Consider the following 9,334-nt stretch of genomic DNA (forward strand, 5'->3'; position numbering starts at 1 on the left):
GGTGCATTTTGCAATCCACCCAGTCAACAACAGCAACAGCAGCAGCAGCAGCAATAACAACAACAACAAATGCTTTTCCCCGGGACTGGTTTGCCATACAATCTGGTTATCTGAATTTTATCCAGATTTTGGGCATATTTACCCATATGTAAATCACTAGAAAGAGAGAGACCAACTCTTCCTCCTCCTTGTGAAGCGAAACAGACAAGAATTGTCAGATGTTCTCAATCCTGTTCTCACAGTAGCAGGGACACTGAATTGCTTCTTTGTTTTGTTCAAACTTAACAGTCTGAAGCACAGGATGGGTTGTTTGTGTCTTTTTAAAAAAACACGAATAGCCAGTTCTGTGCTTGCACTGGGTATGTGCACTTTGCTTCTCTGGTGGAAAGGATTCTGTTTTTTGCACAAAGTATGGGAACTTTGAAGGCTGACTGCCGAAGAATTGCTGCTTTTGAATTGTGGTGCTGGAGGAGACTCTTGAGAGTCCTTTGGACTGCAAGGAGATCACATGTATCCACTCTGAAGCAAATCAACCCTGAGTGCTCACTGGAAGGACAGATCCTAAAGCTGAGGCTCCAATACTTTGGCCATCTCATGAGAAGAGAAGACTCCCTGGAAAAGCCCCTAATGTTGGGAAAGTGTGAGGGCAAGAGGAGAAGGGGATGACAGAGGAGGAGATGGTTGGACAGTGTTATCGAAGCTACCAACATGAATTTGACCCAACTCCGGGAGGCAGTGGAAGACAGGAGGGCCTGGCGTGCTCTGGTCCATGGGGTCATGAAGAATCGGTCATGATTTAACGACTAAACAACAACAAGAAATGGGAACTTTAAGGGAAGCAACATAGGGGCAAAGAGTCGTGTATACCATTCAACTTCTTCATTGGGTTCCCTCATCAAATCAATACAACTAAAGCTGAGGAAATCATGCCTCTTCCTACAATCAACTAGTCCAGAAGTGGCTGTTTCTACTCCCCCATCCTTGCCTGCCCAGCCTCCCCTCCCGTTGACACCTAGTGTTAGTGCATGCAAGATTGCTGTTATCCCAACAATGACATCAAAAGGGGCCATTCTTGTGTAAGGCTGTAAATCTTCAGTTACCTTATCCTTACACATAAGGGATTGCTCTACCCTCTGAGAGGGTAGTGTGTTTTCCTGAAATCTCAGTAAGGAAAAAAAAAGAACAGTTTTCTCTAAATAATGCAAACAATGCTTCAATGCAAATAAAGCCAGCTGTGCACAATGATGAAAGGCAGGATATTAATTAATGGATTTATTAATGCATAAATAAGAATGAATCCTCATTCCTAGATGACCTTTTTTTTACCTACTAAAAGCACAGATTTACTGCTCAGTTCGACCAGTAAAGAGAAAACACTCTTGATGTTTTAGTAATAATATGGAAATAAACTATAAAGCACTGACTGGATCATTTTTAAAAAATATGTATTCTATAAAGCATGTTCCCATAAATAACAAGTAGTCTGTTTTTCAAATAAGAACCCAGTGAAAAAGATGTGCCATTTATCTTTGAGGCAAAATCTGTTACTTTTGTTTCTGTGCCTTCAAGAATCTCAATGAGACATTTTAATAGACTGTACAGACCGCCATTTCTAACAAATCTAATTTTCCAGCAACCAGTGAAATAAACATGAGCAATCTCTTTGAAAAATAGATTTGTTTATTGAGATGGTCCAGTAAAGATGGTCCAAGAGTCTAGCCTGAGCTTAATTTTAATAATTTGGCATATCACCCCATCAGTCTGGATCCAGAAGGACTTGGGTTAGACTGTAGCGCCACCATATCTGGAGAACAGGAGCATTAATTACAGTGCATTTCCAGCACGTTGGTACAAAGGCACTTTCAACAGTACACAGATTTATTTTACAAACATATTAAGCAAGATTATTATGAGCATAGTGGATCTTTAGGCATACTGAAGCAATGGCAGAATGTATCTCCTTAGTTAGAAGAAGGTCATTTGATAGTAAAAATCCAAATACATTTTAGCACAAATATTATAAAATGTATTTGGGCTTTTATTACCAAATGACCTTCTTCTAACTAAGGAGATAGATTCTGCCATTGCTTCAGCATACTGTACCTAAAGATCCACTATGCTCATAATAATCTTGCTTAACATGTTTGTAAAATAAATCTGTGTACCGTTGAAAGTGCCTTTGTGTGCCAGCTTTGCATTAGGTTCCTCTCTTCCCTTGTTGGCTAATAAGCATAAATTTTAACCAATTACCTGAATTTTCATATACAAGATGCCCTCTTGCTTTATGGGAACAAGATCTACCACCATATTGTGAGGGTTCACCAGTTATCTCCTCCCCCACTCCAAATAAACCAGGAGACATTTTTTAACCAAAAGACTCGTCTGGATTTATTAAACTTGGTAACGGCACAGAAACATTCCCCAAATTTGGGTTGAACTTCTCCGGTAGGAGCAACGGCTCCGACAGGGGTAACCAGGCTTCTGTTTCAAACAGGTTAGTTGACTTCGGTGCCCAGGGATCAGACAGAACTCTTTCAGATTCTTCGGGCACGACATCTTCTGGGTCAGGGATTAATAGAGGGGTGGTCTCCTCATCCCCGCTCCATCCCCATAATGGGGATCCTTCTCCCAGGTGGGTGTCCCAGGGCCCAGGAAGCACCCCGTCTTTCTCAACTCCTCCATGTGCCATGCTGTCTTGGCTTCTCGCTCCCTCTCAGCAGCCTCCTTTTCCTCTCTTAACTTGCGCCGCCACTCTTGAGTCTCTGACTCACCCCAATAAGACGAGCGCTGGGGTAGTCCTTTCTTTCCACGACTCTCAGCCTCCTGCTTAGGCACTCTTACTTGCTCCCACTTCCCAGTCCATGGGTCCTGCATCCACAGCAATGCCCAGCCACCCGGGATACTGTCCCGGTCCCCTTTTATTTCCCCATTCCCACCTCCGCTATGACCCGCCTCCCCTCTTCCTTTCCCGCCAAATCCTGTGGGGCTTGGGTAGCTACAGATAACCCTTTCATCCCCTTCTCCAAGTCCGAGGTGTTGACGGCTTGATGTATCAGCTTGGGAGGGAAGGATAAAACAGCAATATACTGTAGATTGTTGTTTCCAATAGTCTACAAAATTAAAATGTGAATTAGATATAATGTATTGTAAAGAGGAAAGGATGTCAAGGGACTAATTTTACTGCATTTATTACATGCATTTATTATCATTTGTCGATACTGTATTGATTGTTTTATATTATTGTTTTGTCATTATATTGTTTTATCTTGATTTTTTGTATATTGTACTATGTAAACTGCCCGAGTGTCCTGGGTTGCCAAGTGGGTGGCATAGATATTAAATAAACAAACAAACAAACAAACAAACAAATGATTGGAATGTTGTTGTTGTTTAGTCATTAAGTCGTGTCCGACTCTTTCTGACCCCATGGACCAGAGCATGCCAGGCCCTCCTGTCTTCCACTGCCTCCCGGAGTTGGGTCAAATTCATGTTGGTAGCTCAGTGACACTATCCAACCATCTCGTCCTCTGTCATCCCCTTCTCCTCTTGCCTTCACTCTTTCCCAACATCAGGGTCTTTTCCAGGGAGTCTTCTCTTCTCATGAGATGGCCAAAGTATTGGAGCCTCAGCTTCAGAATCTGTCCTTCTGGTGAGCACTCCGGGTTGATTTCCTTTAAATTGGATAGGTTTGTTCTCTTTGCAGTCCAGGGGACTCTCAAGAGTCTCCTCCAGCACCACAATTCAAAAGCATCCATTCTTTGGCGGTCAGCCTTCTTTATGGTCCAGCTCTCACTTCCATACATCACTACAGGAAAAACCATAGCTTTAACTATGCGGACCTTTGTCGGCAATGTGATGTCTCTGCTTTTTAAGCAGGAAATCAACCCTGTCTAGGTTTGTCATCGCTTTCCTCCCAAGAAGCAGGCATGTTTTAATTTCTTGGCTGCTGTCACCATCTGCAGTGATCATGGAGCCCAAGAAAGTAAAATCTGTCACTGCCTCCAGATCTTCCCCTTCTATTTGCCAGGAGGTGATGGGACCAATTGCCTCTTTTCTAGCAGATGTGTCTGAGTAAAGGATATCATTCAAATGTGTCTGTAGGGTCAAAACATGGGCTTTGTTCTAATTTATAGTTTAGATGTTCTTCATCCAGTGTAAACTGCTATGTTAGCCTTTTCAGGATACAGATTTATTTGGGGTACTATTGTTTTATTTTGGCTCCTGGATTCTTTTTCCTCCCAGTTCTTTTGTAAACTCTTAAGTAGGCCCTGTGCACTGGTCTTGATTTGATTTAGAGACCAATTCCAGGCTTTGGAATGTATTCCAATTTGGTGCAGAGCAATTCATGCCACATACAATTTGGATCTGTGCCCGGATTGATTAGTCAGCTACCCAGTGGAAACAGATTAAGCTACAACTCTTCTGCTTTTCCACTGACGCACATGAGATTTGGAAACCTGAGAGACCCCAAGGATAGAGTTTGTCAAATTTTAGGCAGCTAGCTTCAGAGGTTTCCATACTAGGCACTTGTAAGATTTGCTTTTTTTCCCAAATAAAAAAAGGCAGAAGTGATTTGGGCCCAAACCCATTCTATTTTTTATTGCAGAAACAAAAAGATTTATAAATTCAATTTGCTCCACTTTAGAACTGAATTTGTATGTTTGGCTTCAATCCAGACCTCATATAAATGGGTCCAAATCAAGATCCCATTTAGTGATTCAGGAGATGTCCAAGTCCAGTGCATAACACTACTCTTGAGCAACACTGTTAGATTAAAGCAAAAATTTTGTCCTAGACCTACTTCCTGCATCCTCAGATTGGTTCAGCAGAGCTTGTTATAAGCCATTCTGCTTCATAGTGGCTCTTATTAGACCTTCAGTCAGGAGTGAAATAATATCCTATCCAGAGCCCGCAAAAACCATTTTTAAAAAGTGCAATAATCAAAATCTCCAGCTAGAATGGCGGCATGCTGGCTGCAGGGCAGGGCAGGGCGGGGCGTGTGTGTGTGTGTGTGTGTGTGTGTGTGTGTGTGTGTGTGTGTGTGTTGGCAGCTGTAGTGCATAAAATTTTTAACTTTGTCCTATGCCACTCCCAACCATCATTTGAGCCTCTAAGACAGTGTTGGAGTTTTTGCAACCTTGCCTGTAGAAGATGGGCCTGGGAGGGACCTTTCTGGGCAGGAGTGACAGTCAGTCTATCCAGCACTAACCGATTGTTTCGTCATGCTTCTGAGTTCAAAGAGAGCCCCGCCTCTCTGCTGAGAGATCCTTTCCCTCTAATTAGCCCGTTGAAGTCTGTTGTTAGTTTCTTATTTATCTGTTTACAACTGTAAGTAATGAAACACTTTTATTCTTTCTCCTGCAAATGTCTCAGAGTGAGCTATTGAGTCCTTAAATGCCTGTTAATAAGAAAGGGTGGATTCTGGGGAACATGTAACTAGTCTCCTCTATGGATCTCTGTATTTCTACTGCATAGCCAAAAAATGGAATTTTACCAGAAATTCAAAACTCTGCAACACTAAGATCCCACTTCCAAATGAGCTTGACTCGCAGCCCACCTACCAGTCTAATTTTGTCTAATTTGTTCTTTTTGCCGTCCAGTCCAGTCCAGAAATCCAGTTATTTTGCCCAAATGTCTTTGTGGCTGCCACCTTGGCTCTAGCAATGGAGAAAAGAGGGAAATGTCCCTCCATGCTCTTATTGCATCTGGTGCTGCTGCATCAACAGGCCATGCTTTTGAGCTTTGAAAAACACATAGTTAACCCTTTTAAAACTACATTTCCTGATATTGGATTTGCTGCTTTAGCAGCGCTGCTCACTCTGGAGGAATGGAAAGCTGCTTGATAGGAGAGAAGGTTAATAAGATGTAAGAGGAAGGATTGGGGTCTTGGAAGTTGTGATGGGTAGGATTAAAGACTCAAGAATGGTTCAATTCCTACTCTGACCCAGGAAATAAAGGGAATCAACAATATTAGTATTCTGAGCTAAGTAGGGCACTGGGGCTATTCAGTGAAAACTTTAGCACAGGAGTTGGCAAATGTAGCCTTCCTGATGTTCTTAGGCTCCAACTCACACCAGACTTAGCCGGCATAAACAATGGTGACTGATGATGGGTGTAGAAATCTAAAGGCATTTGTTGGGTCATCATCACTGCAGCTCCTGCTTAATCTGTCCATCCTCATCCTCAAAGGGAATGAAGCCAAAGGAGGAAACCAATGGCTTGACAGTATCCCATGGAATTTAAGTCAACACTTATGTAAGTCCTATTGATTCAATGGGTTTGCTCTCAGTTGGACTAATAATTTTATTTAGTTATAAGATAGCAGTCCGCAGACTGGGGGTTGGACAACCCCGCACTAGAGCAGAATAAAATATACTGTTTTGCTCTGAAAAGTCTAATTATGGATCATGCACATCAGGATGAAGAATCCTAAACTTAAATAATCTTGGCTTCTATATATGCAGCTGTTTTGGCAACCATTTATTTAACTATGGAGGAAAAAACAGGAAGTAAGCTCAGGGAAGAATAAAGCAAGCCCAAAAGAGAGCCTTAGAAAAGACAAGAGGAAGGGAAACATACCTGTCCGTAAAAACACACACACAACTCAGACCACTTGGAATTTCCATTTGTGCTTTATTCCAGTAGTTCCCAAACTTGGGTAACCCAGGTGTTCTTAGGCTGCAAATTCCAGAAACCCCAGCCAGCGCAGCTGGTAGTGAAGGCTTCTGGGAACTGTAGTCCAAGGACACCTGGGTTACTCATGGTTGGGAACCACTGCTTTATTCCAAAGAGGGAGAAATGTTAGATCTTTCTTCCTATCGTTCTTGTCACTGCATTCCCTCTGTGGCTGTTTTTTACACCCAATTTTATTATTATTATTATTCTTTTTTTAAAAAAAAAAAACACCATTTTAAAAAGAGCAGGTCAAATGGTCTGTAGCAATGATTACAGCGTTTTGCATTTTTAGCACATTAAGCCTGTGTTAATAGAAATTTTCCCCCTGGCTGGGGACAATTGCAAAGACAAATTTAAATTTGCAGGCTGTACACCTCTAATCAAGGATGAAGAGGAGAGCGTAGAGATGTACCCTCCCTCCTCTTTCTTTAGATTAAGTGTACAATGTGCTTCGTTGAAGCTTAAAATGGTGTTCCTTCTTCAAGCTCATTTCTTTACTCTTCAGTCATTATGACTCAGGTCTTGCCTTCCTCCGTTAAAGTTACACTGATTTTAATGTTCAGTAAACAACTTCCCATTTCCTTGTTGCTTTGGTCCGTATCGCTTTCATCTCTCTCATAGCTTAAGTATTTTTACTTGTTCTACTGGGTCAACCACATTCTCTAGGATAGCAGGGGAAAGGTTCTGTCTCTGGCCACATCCCAAATGGTGCACCTGCCAAGGGGAGACCTATCCTGTTCCTGATATGATCATACTTAAACTGTTATAGACCGAAATGCTGTTAAGGCTCAGCTATAAGAAGCAGTTCAGAAATCACCACCCTTGGCATATCCAAACAGATTGTCCTTTTCTTTTTCCTCAGTCTTGGATCCTGCCTCTCAACCAACCTGTTAACTAACTAGGAAACAAAATGAGTTTCTCTCCTTCCTAAACTGCAGATTAGCCATGAGAAAGCAAGCTGTTGTTGTAGAGGAATAGAGCTACCCTTCTACCCTGTGTTCTTTTTCTAACTGAATCACAGCTGGTGACTCAGGTTCTGAGTTTTAGTGTTCAGTTTACAGAAGCTATCAAGAGTACTTAGAATTTTAGCCCCCAAATAATTTCAGCACCTTGGATAACTCCTGTAAAGAGCAGAGTAAAATCTGGAGCGGATTCACCTCTGAAACTGGAGTCACCAACCACCTCTGATTGAAATCACAGAGCTCATCCAAACAGAATACTTGTACCTCCCCCTTTTGGGTCAGCTGGTACTGCTTGGTACTGAAAAGATATGGGTCGTACCAGGGATTCTGTCCACACTTATTCATAAAACTCCACCTCTATTCTCTTTAAGATATCAAAACCTTTTGAACAAAGGGTTTAAAAATATTTCAGAAAGGTTGAGGACATACTTTTAAGTACTCTTCTGTATTGGTGCTTTTCTTTTAAAAGTAGATTAGGTCTAATATCAAAAACTATTGATCTGAGCGCTTTGCACTGCTAACCCCCTTTCGAAATCAGCCACGTTCACAGCAAATTTTCAAAACTGTTCAGGAAATCCTCTGAAAGCTAACTTATTTGAATTGTTGTTGCAGCTGTTATAATAGATCAGTAGTATATCAAAAGCTTCCAACCCAAGCAGCTCTTAGTGCCTGAACTTGTCTCAGGTGGAACAAGCAAAGGAAGGGAAATAAGCAAATAGAAAACACCTACAGGAAGTGGAAAGCCAGAGGTTACTATTACTGTTGGTCACTGCTGGTACCAGTTTAAGCCTCACATCATTTGGATGATGAGAAACATTTTGATATGATCAGGGCACAATCAAGAATTGATGTGGAAAATGAATGCTCAGTCTGGGTTAGCCGTTACAGACCACTGTTAGTAGCCTCACTGGAGGAAAGGCAGGTATAATATCACTGGTACAACACAGCTCTTCCCATTTTATTCTTGGAAGCAGTGCTGCTATTATACCTTGAGGGGGCAGAGATACCACAGCTCAGTTGTGCAGGGAAGCACAGGGCAGTCTGCATGGCTCACACAACAACTGGCCATGCTAACTTGTGGATTCTGGAATTTGTCATCCAAAGCATCGTTTTTTAAAAAAATGTTTGACCCTTTGAAGCATTTGTATACTCAATGTATACTCAATGTATACCACATATATTGTCAATGCAATTGCATAATTCTGTAAATAGTCTGTAACATTTGATTTTTTTTTCATATGATTTTGCTGTTGTTCTAAAAGTCTCCGGCCCCTTTGTTCCTCCCCAAGAGATGGATAAATTTAATGTTTTGGACTACAGTTCTTGGAATATCCGTGACTTTATCCATTTTTGATCCCTATCGTTACAACATTTCTGGCGATGAACCTGCTAGACATCTGTGCTCCAGGTAGGTTCTATGGTGAGAACTCGTTCTCGAGGGTGATTTAATAAAAGCCATGGCTTCACATTTCTGAAGAGAATGGCTTGTCTTTTTCAAAGGAACTGCATCCAAATGAAATAGAGCCAGGAAGAGGTGATTTAGTTTGGATTTGAGCAGAATACTACCGACACCTGGTGGTTTGATCTGTCAATTGCACAACTGTCAAGCATACTGTACAAGAGCAGATTCGTTGAACAGGCAGAAGGGCGAAAGTGAACACACTCAGGTTGTAAGCTGCAGGAGAAGAAAATTAGGC

The sequence above is a fragment of the Pogona vitticeps genome, chromosome 1, assembly GCF_051106095.1.
Source record: "Pogona vitticeps strain Pit_001003342236 chromosome 1, PviZW2.1, whole genome shotgun sequence".
Taxonomy (NCBI): Eukaryota; Metazoa; Chordata; class Lepidosauria; order Squamata; family Agamidae; genus Pogona; species Pogona vitticeps.